The sequence below is a fragment of the Oncorhynchus kisutch genome, linkage group LG2 (genome assembly GCF_002021735.2).
Source record: "Oncorhynchus kisutch isolate 150728-3 linkage group LG2, Okis_V2, whole genome shotgun sequence".
Lineage (NCBI taxonomy): Eukaryota > Metazoa > Chordata > Actinopteri > Salmoniformes > Salmonidae > Oncorhynchus > Oncorhynchus kisutch.
This window is the reverse complement of record NC_034175.2, coordinates 698,171-715,323: the sequence shown is the minus strand read 5'-3', so window position 1 is coordinate 715,323 and position 17,153 is coordinate 698,171. Positions and strand designations below refer to the sequence as shown.

Here is a 17,153-nt window from a genome sequence, read left to right as displayed (position 1 = left end):
TAAGATTCAGAACAGCTCCACTGGACGGGAGAAGACGGTACATCGCAACCTGATAATGCCAGTCAACTTTCTTCCTCTTCCCCATGCTGCGGTTGAGGAGGGAACAGACATTTCTGGATTAACAGATTCTGAGGACATGAATGACAGCCTTGTGGTCTCAGCTGCCATGGACACTGCAGTAAATGATGGTGCTGAGTACAGAACCAGAGTGTGGGTGTCAGAGTTGTCTTCTGAAGGAACAGGTGACACAAGCCTGGAGGGTGATGTGCGATCCTTGGATGCTCAGGATATTCCACCTTTGGATTCCGTGGATGATATACTGCAGTTGGAAGGTCTGCCTCGATCAGAGAGTCTTCAAGAATCTGACCGATCTGACGATATCCGTACTGACCTACCAAATGCGGACCATTCCTTACCTGATCAGTTACGTACTGACTGTGTTGACGGACACACTATTGCAACAGTACACAACACTGTTACCCCTTATGCAGTTGAAGGTAGTCGGGGTCATATTAGGTCAAGGGCAGGAAGGCTAGTTAAACCAGTGTCAAGACTGATTGAGATTATGAATCAGCAGAAAGTTAGCTCTTGAAGGTTAAATATGTGAATAGAGGGACAATGGTATTGACATCTTTTATTTGTTTTGCTTTTACATCACTGTGACCGTGATTAGAGGTTGCAGGATGGTAATGTGACATATGATAAAGTCTCTTATGGTGGTTTATTTTATTACTTGGATGTTTTAAAGTCACCGAGTGTACATAACATGTGACAGGCATGTTTACCTATGAGGGCTAAGGGGATTGATCAATCGCTTTTCACTCTAATTCTCAAGGAGAATAGTCTAATGACTGGAATATTTAGTGACTGATTTAAAGCAGGGTCTGCATCCTTGATATACACAGCTTTACCTTTTAGTTCTCTCTATTAGGTAGTATATATATAAAAAAAATTATCTGGATTATTCTGTACATATGTTGAGTGTCTCTGTATCTGGTATGTTTGCACAGTGCCGTTTTGTATTTTGTTATTTTTCTTGGCAAGTGGAATTCAGTAGGGGGGAGTGTAACAGGGTTATATTGGTGATTCCCCTTGCCACTTTATTGTTAAGCCAATGGGTTTTTGGTTTGAGTTTGTCTTGCCTTCACCTACTCAACATGGCATCTTATTGGCTGGTTTGCGTAGCTTGCTTACGAGGGGGGATGTTCCAGTTAGAATCGACCCAGTGAACAAGCACCAAACCAGCGTGGACAAGCACCAAACCAGCGTGAACAAGCACCAAACCAGCGTGCGTGAGTGCAGAGTTGGATGGTGAGACGTGCATTGCAATGACGTGCAATTTTGTGTCGTTCTTATCAGAATAAAGCTACATGACTGGTGCTACATGTTGGAGTTCCGTGTCGATGACTGATTGTACACAACGCCAGACGAGTACTGTTACACCCGCAATAACATTGCTAAACATGTGTATGTATAACAACGGTATGTATTCATGTAAATAGCACAGCTAGGTAAATAATAACTGTGGTTACAGTACTGGCTACAAATTGATATCTAGTTAGCTGCTTTCAAACTCGTTAAGTGCTACTTACTCTGCCATGAAAATGGGAACAAATGCATTGCCTCATCATGTAAGGACGGTACACTGTGATGATGACAGTGCAATAACATGTGCATGAATATGTCAGTCTACTAAACAAAGAAAAAAATAGCATAAAACCGAATAGTACATACTGTTTGATATACTTACAATACAAATGGAACACAGAATGCACATGAGGTTGATGAAATGACAGTGCAGGGTATTGTTTACCAGATGGTTGAGATGCGTCTTTTGCTTTCGGTTTTGCACACCAGCTGCAAACAATACTTTTGGTTATGGAAAATATATATTTCACAGCAGTTTAGATGCTACAATGATTCTCTACACTATACTTGCTTGTTTTGTCACAAACTGAAATTAGGCAAGCTATTAGAATTTTAGCAACCAGGAAATGGTGGAGTGATTTCTTAATAGTGCATCTTTAAGCATTGAAAGAACTGTACAACAACCGAGACACTAGTGGGTAGGAAGGCATTAATGAGGTACTTTAAAAAGTGGGCCTACGTCGTCACTCCTATTGACGACGCAGCACAGCACCAGAGATACACAATGGAAGAGAGTAATACAGGTCACATTGGGTGACAGTTGGAGCTGTGTGAAGTTAACTTCCTGTTCTTGGTCTTCCACTTCCTATTAGGTTACACCTTTTAACACAGCAGTCAAAATCAATAGGATTACTTAATCCAGCCATCTCACTAAGACCACACAGGCAATAGTATAATAGTAGAGCTTCATCTGCTTCAAGATTGGACCCAACGGAAGCCACTCCTCAGTAAAAGGCACGACGGCCCGCTTTGAGTTTGCCAAAAGGCACCTAAAGGTCTCACCATGAGAAACAAGATTCTCTGGTCTGATGAAACCAAGATTGAACTCTGTGGCCTGAATGCCAAGTGTCACGTCTGGAGGAAACCTGGTACTATCCCTACGGTGAAAGATGGTGGCAGCATCATGCTGTGGGGATGTTTTTCAGCAGCAGAGACAGAAACTAGTCAGGATCGAGATTCTATAGCAAAGTCATCAGACTGCTAAACAGCAATCATGAACTCAGAGTCACTTTAAATAATGTTTACATTACTCATATCACATGTATATACCATATTTTATACCAACTACTGCACCTTGCCCATGCCGCTCGGTACTTGTTAGAGATTACTGCATTGTCGGAACGAGAAGCACAAGCATTTCGCTACATTCGCATTAACATCTGCTAACCATATGTAGGTGACCAATAAAATTTGATGATTTGAGAAAGATGAACGGAGCAAAGTACAGAGAGATCCTTGATGAAAATCTGCTCCACAGCGCTCAGGACCTCGGACTGGGGCGAAAGTTCACCTTTCAACAGGACAATGACCCTAAGCACACAGCAGGACAACGCAGGAGTGGCTTCGGAACAGGTCTCTGAATGTCCTTGAGTGGCCCAGCCAGAGCCTGAACTTGAACATCTCTGGAGAGACCTGAAAATAGCTGTGCAGGAATGCTCCCCATCCAGAAGAATGGGAGAAACTCCCAAAATACAGGTGTGCCAACTTGTAGTGTCATACCCAAGAAGACGAGGCTGTAATCACTGCCAAAGGTGCTCCAAAGTACTGAGTAAAGGGTATGAATACTTATGTAAATGTGGTTGATAAATTATAAAAAATAAACTAAAACATCTAAATATCTGTTTTTGCTTTGTCATTATGGGGTTTGACCATTTTTAGGACCTTTCTCTGACACTGCCTGGTGTATAGGTCCTGGATGGCAGAAAGCTTGGCCTCAGTGATGTACTGGGCCGTTTGCACTACCCTCTGTAGTGCGTTGTGGTCTGAGGTTGCCATACCAGGCAGTGATTGCAACCAGTGCTCTTGATGGTGCAGCTGTAGAACCTTTTGAGGATCTGAGGACCCATGCGAAATCTTTTCAGTCTCCTGAGGGGGAATAGGTTTTGTCGTGCCCTCTTCACGACTGTCTTGGTGTGCTTGGACCATGTTAGTTTGTTGGTGACGTGGACACCAAGGAACTTGAATCTCTCAACCTGCTCTACTGCAGCACCGTCGTTGAGAATGGGGGTGTGCTCGGTCCTGTTTTTCCTGTTGTCCACAATCATCTCCTTTGTCTTGATCACGTTGAGGGAGAGGTTGTTGTCCTGGCACAACACGGCCAGGTCTCTGATCTCCTCCCTATAGACCGTCTCATCGTTGATCAGGCCTACCACTGATGTGTCATCGGCAGACTTAATGATGGTGTTGGAGTCGTGCAGTCATGGGTGAACAAGGAGTACAGGAGCGGACTGAGCACGCACCAGTGAGGGGCCTCTGTGTTAAGGATCAGCATGGCGGATGTGTTGTTTCCTACCCTTACCACCTGGGGGCGGCCCGTCAGGAAGTCCAGGATCGAGTTGCAGAGGGTGGTGTTTAGTCCCAGAGTCCTTAGTTTAGTGATGAGCTTTGAGGGCACTATGGTGTTGAACGCTGAGCTGCAGTCAATGAATAGCATTCTCACATAGGTGTTCCTTTTGTCCAGGTGGGAAATGGCAATGTTGAGTGCAATTGAGATTGTGGTTCTGTAGGGACGGTATGCAAATTGGAGAGGGCTTAGGGTTTCTGGGATGATGGTGTTGACGTGAGCCATGACCAGCCTTTCAAAGCACTTCATGGCTACAGATGTGAGTGCTATGGGTCGGTAGTCATTTAGGCAGGTTACCTTAGCGTTCTTGGGCACAGGCACTATGGTGGTCTGTTTAAAACATGTTGGTATTACAGACTCGGACAGGGAGAGGTTGAAAATGACAGTGAAGACATTTGCCAGTTGATCAGCGCATATGTGCAGTACACATCCTGGGTGGCAACACCCATCCGTAGCACGCGCTCCAGCAGGTGTATCTCACTGATCATCCCTAAAGCCAACACCTCATTTGGCCGCCTTTCGTTCCAGTACTCTGCTGCCTGTGACTGGAACGAATTGCAAAAATCGCTGAAGTTGGAGACTTTTATCTCCCTCACCAACTTCAAACATCAGCTATCTGAGCAGCTAACCGATCGCTGCAGCTGTACATAGTCTATTGGTAAATAGCCCACCCTTTTCACCTACCTCATCCCCATACTGTTTTTATTTATTTACTTTTCTGCTCTTCTGCACACCAATATCTCTACCTGTACATGACCATCTGATCATTTATCACTCCAGTGTTAATCTGCAAAATTGTAATTATTTGCCTACCTCCTCATGCCTTTTGCACACATTGTATATAGACCCCCCCTTTGTTTTCTACTGTGTTATTGACTTGTTAATTGTTTACTCCATGTGTAACTCTTTGTTGTATGCTCACACTGCTATGCTTTATCTTGGCCAGGTCGCAGTTGTAAATGAGAACTTGTTCTCAACTAGCCTACCTGGTTAAATAAAGGTGAAATAAAAATAAATAAAATAAAAAAATCCGTCTGGCCCTGCGGCCTTGTGAACGTTGACCTGTTGAAAGGTCTTACTCACATTTATCGTCTGGTAGGCTTGTATCACCGGGCAGCGCTCGGCTGTGCCTCCCTTTGTAGTCTAATGGTTTGCAAGCTCTGCCACATCCGACGAGCGTCAGAGCCGGTGAAGTACGAGTCGATCTTAGTCCTGTATTGACACTTTGCCTGTTTGATGGTTTGTCGAAGGGCATAGCGGGATTTCTTTTAAGTTTCCGGATTAGTGTCCCGCTCCTTGAAAGCGGCAGCTCTAGCCTTTAGCTCAGTGCGGATGTTCCCTGTAACCCATGGCTTCTGGTATGTACGTACTGTCACTGTTGGGAGAACATCGTCGATGCACTTATTGATGAAGCCAATGACTGATGTGGTACTCAATGCCATCGGAGGAATCCCAGAACATATTCCAGTCTGTGCTAGCAAAACAGTTCTGTAGCTTAGCATCTGCTTCATCTGACCACTTTTTTATTGATCTAGTCACTGGTGCTTCCGGCTTTAATTTTTGCTTGTAAGCAGCAATCAGGATGATAGAATAATGGTCAGATTTGCCAAACGGAGAGCGAGCTTTGTCTGTGTCTCTGTGTCTGTAGTAAAGGTGGTCCCGAGTTGTTTTCCCTCTGGTTGCACATTTAATATGCTCATAGAAATTTGGTAAAACGTATTTAAATTTCCCTGCATTAAAGTCCCCGACTACTAGGAGCGCCACGTCTGGGTGAGCGCTCTCTTGTTTGCTTATGGAGGAATACAGCTCATTCAAAGCCTCTGACTGTGGTGGTATGTCAGCTACGAAAAACACAGATGAAAAGTCTCTAGGTAGATAGTATGGTCTATAGCTTATTATGAGATACTCTATCTCAGGCGAGCAATAGCTTGAGACTTCCTTAGATATCGTGCACCAGCTGTTATTTACAAAAATAGTCTGTCGCCCCTGGTCTTACCAGACACCGCTGTTCTATCCTGCAGCTTTTAACCAGCCAGCTGTATGTTGATAGTGTCGTCGTTCAGCCACGACTCTGTGAAGCATAACATAACATAGCCTAAAAGTGCTCTTCTAATTTATTTAGCCTGGTCAGTCAGCTGCCAAGGGCTGCTTGAATGCAGAAGGGAAGCAATGTTGTATTGTGGTTCATTTCCTTTTCCGTCTTGCTCCAGTGTACTGGGGTGATGTAGGCATACATTTGTCAACACATGAAGTGTTGGCAGCTAGGCTATTCTTGTTGAGCGTGGTGAGATACTGTTAATTTTTTATTATTTTACCTTTAACATTTACAGCCAAAATGTTCCCAAACTGGAGGATTCAGGTTTAAATTGACCCCACCACTCAACATCATACAGAACTAGTCCCCAGCTGCGCTTCACAAAAGGACAGTTTGAAATGCGCCAATTAAGATTAGAATTTTGATTACAACATGCATATAGGCTCTAGTTGTTTTAATGGAAGAGCCTGAAACGATTTGAGCTCAGATTTACTCAATAAACAAAAGAATAATGTATTAATTCAGGTTCACAGCGCGGACCGAACGGTTTGATAAGAATACCTGTACCATTACATCCCTAATCTCCAGACAATTTGACAAAAACACATTGAGAGAAAAAAAAGGGCAAATGTTCAGTAACAGAATGACAGTAAAATCTTTATTTTTATCACGTTTTCCAGAAACTCACATTAAATATCCCCTCAGAATTAATATTCAAAAATGTCTGCAGAAAGAATGGGCTGTCAGCTATGATGATATATTGAGTTTCAACTACAGTAAGTGAAGTGGAATAACACCCGGCAACAGAATGACATCACAAGTCCCTGATCTATACTATACAGAAATGTAGAATTATAAATTGCCATTCTCTTCATGGTGATGTATCCTTAATAGGTACCCAAAAGGTAGAAACATGTAGTATCCTCCTTAGCATGTTTAGGTATTACTGTACACACTGGCTATTATTCTAATAAACTCTGCCCCCAAACAAGACCAAATTTGGTTGGTCCGGCACAAATCTGTACCAATCATAGACGGCTAAGTTTGGCCATCACACTACAGCACAGCATAGTTCAGTACAGTATACGTTCTTTGCTTCACGGAAACATGGCTCACTGGAGAGACGCTATCGGTGTCGGTGCAGCCAGCTGGTTTCTCCACGCATCGCGCTGACAGAAACAAACATCTTTCTGGTAAGAAGAGGGACGGGGGCGTATGCTTTATGGTTAACGAGACGTGGTGTGGTCACAACAACATACAGGAACTCAAGTCCTTCTGTTCACCTGATTTAGAATTCCTCACAATCAAATGTCGACCGCATTATCTACCAAGGGAATTCTTTTCGATTATAATCACAGCCGTATATATTCCCCCCCAAGCAGACTCTTTGCAAACTGGAATCCACATATCCTGAGGCTGCATTCATTGTCACTGGGGATTTTAACAAGGCTAATCTGAAAACAAGACTCCCTAAATTGTATCAGCATATCGATTGCGCAACCAGGGCTAGCAAAACCTTGGATCATTGCTATTCTAACTTCCGCAACGCATATGAGGCCCTCTCCCGCTCCCCTTTCGGAAAAGCTGACCACGACTCCATTTTGTTGCTCCCTGCCTACTGTTGGTGTTTACATACTGGAGAGGAAATGCAAAACAACAACGCTGGACAGAGTGGAACCAGGTGTATCAAAACGGCAGTTTATTGGTCAAAGATATCTTGTCCTACATCGTGCACGGACCTAAGCAATATGACTCTGTGAGGAGTCAGAAAAATTAGGCTCCCTCGCCAGAGTTTACAACAGAATGTATACACAGAATAATGTAGGTGGAGTCTCGTCGTGTTGATCTTCTGACTGGTCCTGAAGAGTTGGAGGCGGGCCCTGCTCTAGCCAGAGCAGGAGCCCCATTAGTGCACAGCAAAGTCCTTTGCTCTTGGCACCCGACCAGTAGGGGGGGGGGGGGGTAGAGTGTGAGTGTACAGTGCTCATGAAATGTATGTGTGTCAAGGAAAGCGTGGATTTAGGGACTGGTAATGTCTGCTTTAGGCTCAGGTGTTTCCTGTTTATGCAGGAGTGCACGTAGGGTTCAATGTCAGTGAGATAGCTTGGCACTCTAAGCTCGTTAGTGTTTCAGGCTGTTCTTTGTAGTTACAGGGGAGTATATTTGCGTGATGGCAGCTGTGTGTCCTTCGGATAATCATGTTATTGCACGTAGGCTCTAAACTTGACTGAGGACACTGGGCCCAGAGTTATCTGAGGGCATCCGGTTTAACCAGAGCTTTGGTCTGCTAGTAATGCTTTATATTATTATTTATATAACACTACAAACAGAAACTAAAACAAGAAGCTCCCGCGCTGAGGTCTGTTCAACGCTGGTCAGACCAATCTGATTCCACGCTCCAATACTGCTTCCATCACGTGGACTGGGATATGTTTCGTATTGCGTCAGAGAACAACATTGAGGAATACGCTGATTCGGTGAGCGAGTTCATTAGAACCTGCGTTGAAGATGTCGTTCCCATAGCAACGATTAAAACATTCCAAAACCAGAAACCGTGGATTGATGGCAGCATTCGCGTGAAACCGAAAGCGCGAACCATTGCTTTTAATCAGGGCAAGGTGACTGGAAACATGACCGAATACAAACAGTGTAGCTATTCCCTCCGCAAGGCAATCAAACAAGCTAAGCGTCAATATAGAGACAAAGTAGAATCGCAATTCAACGGTATGTGGCAGGGTCTACAGTCAATCACCGATTACAAAAAGAAAACCAGCCCAGTCACGGACCAGGATGCCTTGCTCCCAGGCAGACTAAATAACTTTTTTGCCCACTTTGAGGACAATACAGTGCCACTGACACAGCCCACAACCAAAACATGCGGACTCTCCTTCACTGCAGCCCAGGTGAAAATGTGTTAACCCTCACAAGGCTGCTGGCCCAGACGGCATCCCCAGCCGTGCCCTCAGAGCATGCACAGACCAGCTGGCTGGTGTGTTTACGGACATATTCAATCGATCCCTATCCCAGTCTGCTGTTCCCACATGCTTCAAGAGGGCCACCATAGTTCCTGTTCCCAAGAAAGCTAAGATAACTGAGCTAAACGACTACCGCCCTGTAGCACTCACTTCCGTCATCATGAAGTGCTTTGAGAGACTAGTCAAGGACCATATCACCTCCACCCTACCTGACACCCTAGACCCACTCCAATTTGCTTACCGCCCAAATAGGTCCACAGACGATGCAATCCCAACCACACTGCACACTGCCCTAACCCATCTGGACAAGAGGAATACCTATGTGAGAATGCTGTTCATCGACTACAGCTCAGCATTTAACACCATAGTACCCTCCAAACTCGTCATCAAGCTCGAGACCCTGGGTCTCGACCCCGCCCTGTGCAACTGGGTACTGGACTTCCTGACGGGCCGCCCCCAGGTGGTGAGGGTAGGTAACAACATCTCCACCCCGCTGATCCTCAACACTGGGGCCCCACAAGGGTGCGTTCTGAGCCCTCTCCTGCACTCCCTGTTCACCCACGACCTGCGTGGCCACGCACGCCTCCAACTCAATCATCAAGTTTGCGGACGACACAACAGTGGTAGGCTTGATTACCAACAACGACGAGACGGCCTACAGGGAGGAGGTGAGGGCCCTCGGAGTGTGGTGAAAATAACTTCACACTCAACGTCAACAAAACTAAGGAGATGATTGTGGACTTCAGGAAACAGCAGAGGGAACACCCCCTATCCACATCGATGGAACAGCAGTGGAGAGGTTAGTAAGTTTTAAGTTCCTCGGCGTACACATCACAGACAAACTGAATTGGTCCACCCACACAGACAGCATCGTGAAGAAGGCGCAGCAGCGCCTCTTCAACCTCAGGAGGCTGAAGAAATTTGGCTTGTCACCAAAAGCACTCACAAACTTCTACAGATGCACAATCGAGAGCATCCTGTCGGGCTGTATCACCGCCTGGTACGGCAACTGCTCCGCCCACAACCGTAAGGCTCTCCAGAGGGTAGTGAGATCCGCACAACGCATCACTGGGGGCAAACTACCTGCCCTCCAGGACACCTACACCACCCGATGTCACAGGAAGGCCATAAAGATCATCAAGGACAACAACCACCCGAGCCACTGCCTGTTCACCCCGCTATCATCCAGAGGGCGAGGTCAGTACAGGTGCATCAAAGCTGGGACCGAGAGACTGAAAAACAGCTTCTATCTCAAGGCCATCAGACTGTTAAACAGCCACCACTAACATTGAGTGGCTGCTGCCAACACACTGACTCAATTCCAGCCACTTTAATAATGGGAATTGATGTCAAATATATCACTAGCCACTTTAAACAATGCTACTTAATATAATGTTTACATACCCTACATTATTCATCTTATATGTCTACGTATATACTGTACTCTATATCATCTACTGGATCTTTATGTAATACATGTATCACTAGCCACATTAAACTATGCCACTTTGTTTACATACTCATCTCATATGTATATACTGTACTCGATACCATCTACTGCATCTTGCCTATGCCGTTCTGTACCATCACTCATTCACATATCTTTATGTACATATTCTTTATCCCTTTACACTTGTGTGTATAAGGTAGTAGTTTTGGAATTGTTAGATTACTCGTTGGTTATCACTGCATTGTCGGAACTAGAAGCACAAGCATTTCGCTACACTCGCATTAACATCTGCTAACCATGTGTATGTGACAAATAAAATTTGATTTGATTTGATTTATACACACCTTAATATACAAAACATTAAGAACACCTTCATAATATTGAGTTGCACACCCTTTTTGCCCTCAGAACAGTTCGTTGGGGAATGGACTCTACGAGGTGTCCAAAGCGTTCCACAGGGATGCTGGCCCCTGTTGACTCCAAAGCTTCCCACAGTTGTGTCAAATTGGCTGGATGTCCTTTGGGTGGTGGACCATTGTTAATAAAAACATGAAACTGTTGAGCGTGAAATACCCAGCAACCTTGCAGTTCTTGACACAAACCGGTGCGCCTGACACCTACTACCACACCCCATTCAAAGGCACTTCAATATTTTGTCTTGGCCATTCACCCTCTCAATGGCACACATACACAAGACACGTCTCAATTGTCTCAAGGCTTAACAAAATTATTTAAACCCGTCACCTCCCCTTCTTCTACACTGATTGACGTGGATTTAATAAGTGACATCAATAAGGGATCATAGCTTTCACCTGGTCAGTCTCATGGAAAGAGCAGGTGTTCATAATGTTTTGTACACCATGTAGTTCAGTACAGTAAATTGTACACTACTGTATAAACATGTAAAACAGATATCTATGATTGATTCAGACTGACCAAATTTAAAAAAAAAAGACTTTTCAACGTCCATTGACATCGGTCCGCAGTGGGTGAGACGGCTGGTTACATTGAATGGGGGGGGAGGTGTCAATAAGAGCTGGTAGAGGTGGCATTAATGAGAGGTGGCATTAACAAGAACGGAGTTAGGTTGTCCAGACTGTTTTTCACACTTGTGCTTTGACCACCGCGTGACAGAGAAAAAAAAGTTATGAGCTTAACATAACAGTATGCCAGTGGAAGGGAGGACAGTTGGCAGGTGACCCACAGTTGGTTTGTGACTACTATGAAAATCCATTGTAGCCAATTCAATTGCAGTCATTCCGTTAGGGCCCGATTCCGACCTGAAGTGTGCTTAAATGGAATGCAATTCCCTATTTAATGCACTTTTTTCTATGAAAAAAATGACGTGAATGAAGGGCTACAGTAGCCTGAACAGCACTCTGGGGTAGTACCATGGTGTAGCCAGAGGACAGCTAGCTTCAATACAACACCTAGGAGGCTCATGGTTCTTGCACAGTAATTATGACAACTTCCGGAAGATGTCCTCCAACCCATCAGAGCGCTAGCAGCATGAACTGACAAGTTGTTCACCCAATCTAAGGATCAGAGAAAGAATTTAGAAAGCATAGCCTACAGCTAGCTAGCATAGCAGTGCATAAAATGGAGGTGAGCAGTTGACTCAAGTAGAGATTAAGACAGTAGTTTGACAGATTTGAACAAATTAATTCTTGAAAAATGAAGGAGAAGCAAGAGAGTGTAAGCTAGCTATATTTTGTTGTATTTTCATTTTGTTAGCTAGCAAATGCAGCTAGCTAGTTTAGCCTACTCAAACAGCCAGCTCAAACAAACAAAGACGGGAGCTATGTTAGCTAGCTGGCTATCCAACAATGGAACTCTTCCAAGGTAAGCTTTTGGTTTTATTAATTTAATGCCACCGGGGCCTGCCAGTTTAACTGCTAAATTGCACTGCATGATTGTAGTGGGTTTACTAACACGTTAGTTCTAGTAGTCATGTTGACTATGACGTTAGCTAATATGGTGATAACGATGTAGGCTGTGTGTAGCGGTTGTCGGTTATGGTATGAAGGTTTGGCTTGGAAAGGTTTTCGTCTGGTCACAGACAGCTGTTGTGTGACCAGTCCGTCCACAAGCGAAGGAAAAAGGTGAGAGGAGGAGAACGTGTAGATGCGAGAAGGAATTGTACAATGAGAAAAGTGATAATGCTGTTTCTATGTGGCGACTATTCTATGTGGCTACTATGAAAGTGAACTGTTTGAAGGTGCTCATGTCGATTCTGTTGAAAATAATTTCTTAAAACAGAAGCAAACTGAACGGGAATAAACATTACTGAATTTGTCCAATAGAAACTCTTGTTTGTAACTAATGATTACACCTGGCAGATGTAGGCAAGAGTGTGCAAGGCATTTATTTGATTTAACTAGGCAAGTCTGTTAAGAACAAATTCTTATTTACAATGACGGTCTACCCCGGCCAAACCCAGACGACGAGCAGAAGTAATGTTAGCTAGATGACTAAATACCACAGAGGCTAACGTTCAGACCACTTCCCTTTTCCCAATTTTGTTATGTTACAGCCTAATTCTAAAATGGATTACATTTATTTTTGTTCCATCCATCTACACACAAAACCCCATAATGACAAAGCAAAAAACAGGTTTAGAATTTTTTGCAAATGTGTATATATATATTTTTAAACTAAACAAAAACTGAAATATTTACATAAGTATTCAGACCTTTTACTCAGTACTTTGTAGAAGCACCTATGGCAGCGATTACAGCTTAGTCTTCTTGGGTATGACACTACAAGCTTGGCACACCTGTATTTGGGGAGTTTCTCCCATTGTTCTCTACAGATCCTCTCAAGCTCTATCAGGTTGGATGGGGAGTGTCGCTGCACAGCTATTTTCAGGTCTGTCCAGGGTTCAAGTCCGGGCTCTGGCTGGGCCACTCAAGGACATTCAGAGACTTGTCCCGAAGCCACTCCTGTGTTGTCTTGGCTGTGTGCTTGGGGTCATTGTCCTGTTGGAAGGTGAACCTTCACCCCAGTCCGAGGTCATCATCAAGGAGCTCTCTGTTTCACTCGATCCTAACTAGTTTCCCAGTCCCTGAAGTCCCTGCCGTTACCCGGACTATTTGCATTGTGTGCCTCCCACAGCCCCTCTTTTACGCTGCTGCTACTCTCTGTTTATATTATATGCAGTCACTTTAACTATACATTCATGTACATACTACCTAATTGGCCCAACCAACCAGTGCTCCCGCACATTGGCTAACCGGGCTATCTGCATTGTGTCCCACCACCCGCCAACCCCTCTTTTTACACTTCTGCTACTCTGTTCATCATATATGCATAGTAACTTTAACAATACCTACATGTACATACTACCTCAATAAGCCTGACTAGTAGGTGTCTGTTTGATTTGAAAAACAGCCCCACAGCATGATGCTGCCACTACGCTTCACCGCAGGTGATGAAGGGTGCCTGGTTTCCTCCAGATTGAACTCTTTGGCCTGAATGCCAAGCGTCACATCTTGATTTCATCAGACCAGAGAATCTTGTTTCGCATGGTCAGAGTCCTTTAAGTGACTTTTGGCAAATTCTAGGCAGGCTTTTATGTGCCTTTTACTGATTGTACACAACGCAAGAAGAGTACTGTTACACTACTCTCTGTTTATCTTATATGCAGTCACTTTAACTATACATTCATGTACATACTACCTAATTGGCTTCCGTCTGGCCTAATTGGCTTCCGTCTGGCCACTCTACCATAAAGTCCTGATTGGTGGAGTGCTGCAGAGATGGTTGTCCTTCTGGAAGGTTCTCTTATCCTCACAGAGGAACTCTAGAGCTCCTTCAGAGTGACCATCGGGTTCGTGGTCACCTCCCCGACCAAGGCCCTTCTCCCCAGATTGCTCAGTTTGGCCGAACGGCCAGCTCTAGGAAGAGTCTTGGTGATTCCAAACTTCTTCCATTTAAGAATGATGGAGGCCACTGTGTTCTTGGGGACCTTCAATGCTGCAGAAATGTTTTGGTACCCTTCCTCAGATCTATGCCTCGATACAATCCTGACTCGGAGGTCTACGGACAATTCCGTCAACCTCATTGCTTAGTTTATGCTCTGACATGCGCTGTCATCTGTGGGACCTTATATAGACGTGTGTGTGCGCCATTCCAAATCATGTCCAACCAATTGAATTTACCACAGGTGGACTCCAATGAAGTTGTAGAAACATCTCAAGGATGATCAATGGAAACAGGATGCACCCGAGCTCAATTTTGAGTCACATAGCAAAGGGTCTAAATACATATGTAAATAAGGTATCCTTCATATTTTTAATACATTTGCAAACATTTCAAAAAAACTGTTTTCACTTTGTCATTATAGGGCATTGTGTATAGATTGAGGAATCATTTTAAAGATTTAAACCAGCTTCTACCCCCAAATCTTTTTAAAGATTTAAACCAGCTTCGACCCCCAAGCCATAAGACTCCTGAACAGCTAATCAAATGGCTACCTGGACTATTTGCATTGACCCTCCTATTTGCATTGACCCTCCTATTTGCATTGACCCCCCTATTTTTACACTGCTGCTACTCTCTATTTATTATCACTTTACCTCTACCTACATGTACATATTACCTCAATTACCTCGACTAACCTGTGGCCCCGCACATTGACTCTGTACCAGTACCCCCTGTATATAGCCTTGTTACTGTTATTTTATTGTTGCTCTTTAATTATTTGATATCTTTCAATTGATTTTTTTAAAACTATTTAGTAAATACTTACTTAAGACTTATTTTTGTTAGAACTGCATTTTTGGTTAAGGGCTTATAAGTAAGCATTTCACTGTTGTATTCGGTGTGTGTGACAAATATAATTTTATTTTATTTTATGATTTTGGTTGAGCCAAATCAATGTTTTAGCGTCTATCCTATGGCTCCCCCTCCTGTCTGAATAGATTCAGTAATAATTTGAAACAAAACGTGAAACATTTAAAAACGTATTTTTACCCAAATAGCATTTAAGCCTTTATTAGATTAGTTTCTGTATATTATTTCTAAACAAGCAAGTATATTATACTGCTGTACATGTTTATAACATTGCATTAAACATTTGACAACAATAATAATACAGTCATTAAGCTCACACTTGATCCAATACAATTTACTGTTAAACAGGATATGCAATGGCTCCTTCTTGGCCTGAGCTGGAGGCAACAATATCATATGACTCTACAGACTTTCAATTATATTTCAAAAACCTAATCACATTAAAAGTTGATACTGATACAAGTGTTGTACCATGTGACTAAATGAAATAGTATGTCTGATTTTTTTTACATCATACCTCAGAACAATAAATATGTAGAAAGCTCAAAAGTGTTGCAAAAATATTGCCTTGCATTCCACCCAGAACCATCTCACCCACATGGCTACTGGTCGCCATAGAGACTCCTGCCAAAGGTATAGGCCTGCAGTCACCATTCTTCAATCTCTCAGGTGTGGGAGGTCTGAGTACCTGCATGTCTTAGCCTTGACAAGTGAGCATCTTCCTGCTGACTCCTCTATCACTGATTCTTCCTACTGAATTACTGGAGCGCCACCTTGTGGATCATCAAGCCCATTGATGTTTACCATCAAATTATATTTGCAAAACTTCAGGAGAAAAGTTTCAGGCCACTCTTTCTGCGCCTCTGGGTGTCCCCCAATGAAAAAAGCTTCCTTAGGTGGACAAATACAAAATGTTTCACACCGGCCAGCTTGGAGGAAGATATGGCAATGAACTCTGGAGGATTGGGCCTGTGAAGAGAGAGTTTAAAGGTTTGATGCCATTTTAATGGCGGACAAAAAATGGTGATATTAAAGATACACTGTAAATGAGTTCTATTACATTCAACAATTCAAAATATGTGCCATTAACTCCAAACATCTGTATATTACTAGGTAATAGAGTAAGATGTTTACCTTGGAGCTCTAGGCCGATTCTTGGCCTCTCCGACAGGCCTTTGGGTGATGAGTCTTCCCCTAGCTCGCAGTGGCAGGGTTCTAGCCTGTGAACTATGCCTCCTGGTGTAACTGGGAGCCATGACGTTCCTGGATAGAGCTGCCATGGACTCCCTGTAGACAAGGCCATGTCTGGAAGATATGCTGCAGTGGTGACACGTGGCCAACTGAGAGAGAGGTAAAATAAGGGCAGAGGTCAATGTAAAAGACACTGCCATAGGGGTTAGCTATTCAACGTTACAGACATGCTGAGACAATTACCAAAGAGATTCAAAGAAGGACGTTGAGGAAAGTAAGTGGGTGAGGATGATAAGTTTTTTGATTAGTTTTTTTTTGCCTTTACCTCCCTTCTCACCTCATTTGCTCACATTGTATATAGACTTGTTTATACTGCATTATTGACTGTATGTTTGTTTTTACTCCATGTGTAACTCTGTGTCGTTTTATCTGTCGAACTGCTTTGCTTTATCTTGGCCAGGTCGCAATTGTAAATGAGAACTTGTTCTCAACTTGCCTACCTGGTTAAATAAAGGTGTTCTCAACTAGCCTACCTGGTTAAATAAAGGTGAAATAAAACAATAAAAAAACACATTGTGACTCTCGTGAAGAAGAACAGAAACAGCACAGCATGGCAGCCTTCGTCTCGGTGAGTTCCTCTCTTCCAGGCATTTACGCAACTTTGTTGATCATTTGATCATTTGGGAGTGTGGTAGCAGATTGTTGAATTGTGCTAGG

The 17,153-nt window shown here is 43.6% G+C and overlaps 1 long non-coding RNA gene across 1 annotated transcript; it reads right to left on the bottom strand.

Moving 5' to 3' along the window:
* Positions 1 to 15,416: 15,416 nt before the first annotated feature.
* LOC116376401 (uncharacterized) lies at positions 15,417 to 16,658 on the bottom strand. The gene is made up of 2 exons (XR_004211791.1): positions 16,380 to 16,658; positions 15,417 to 16,214 (listed from the first exon to the last, which is right to left on the bottom strand). It is a non-coding gene; the product is annotated as an uncharacterized LOC116376401 (long non-coding RNA).
* Between the last annotated feature and the right edge of the window lie 495 nt (positions 16,659 to 17,153).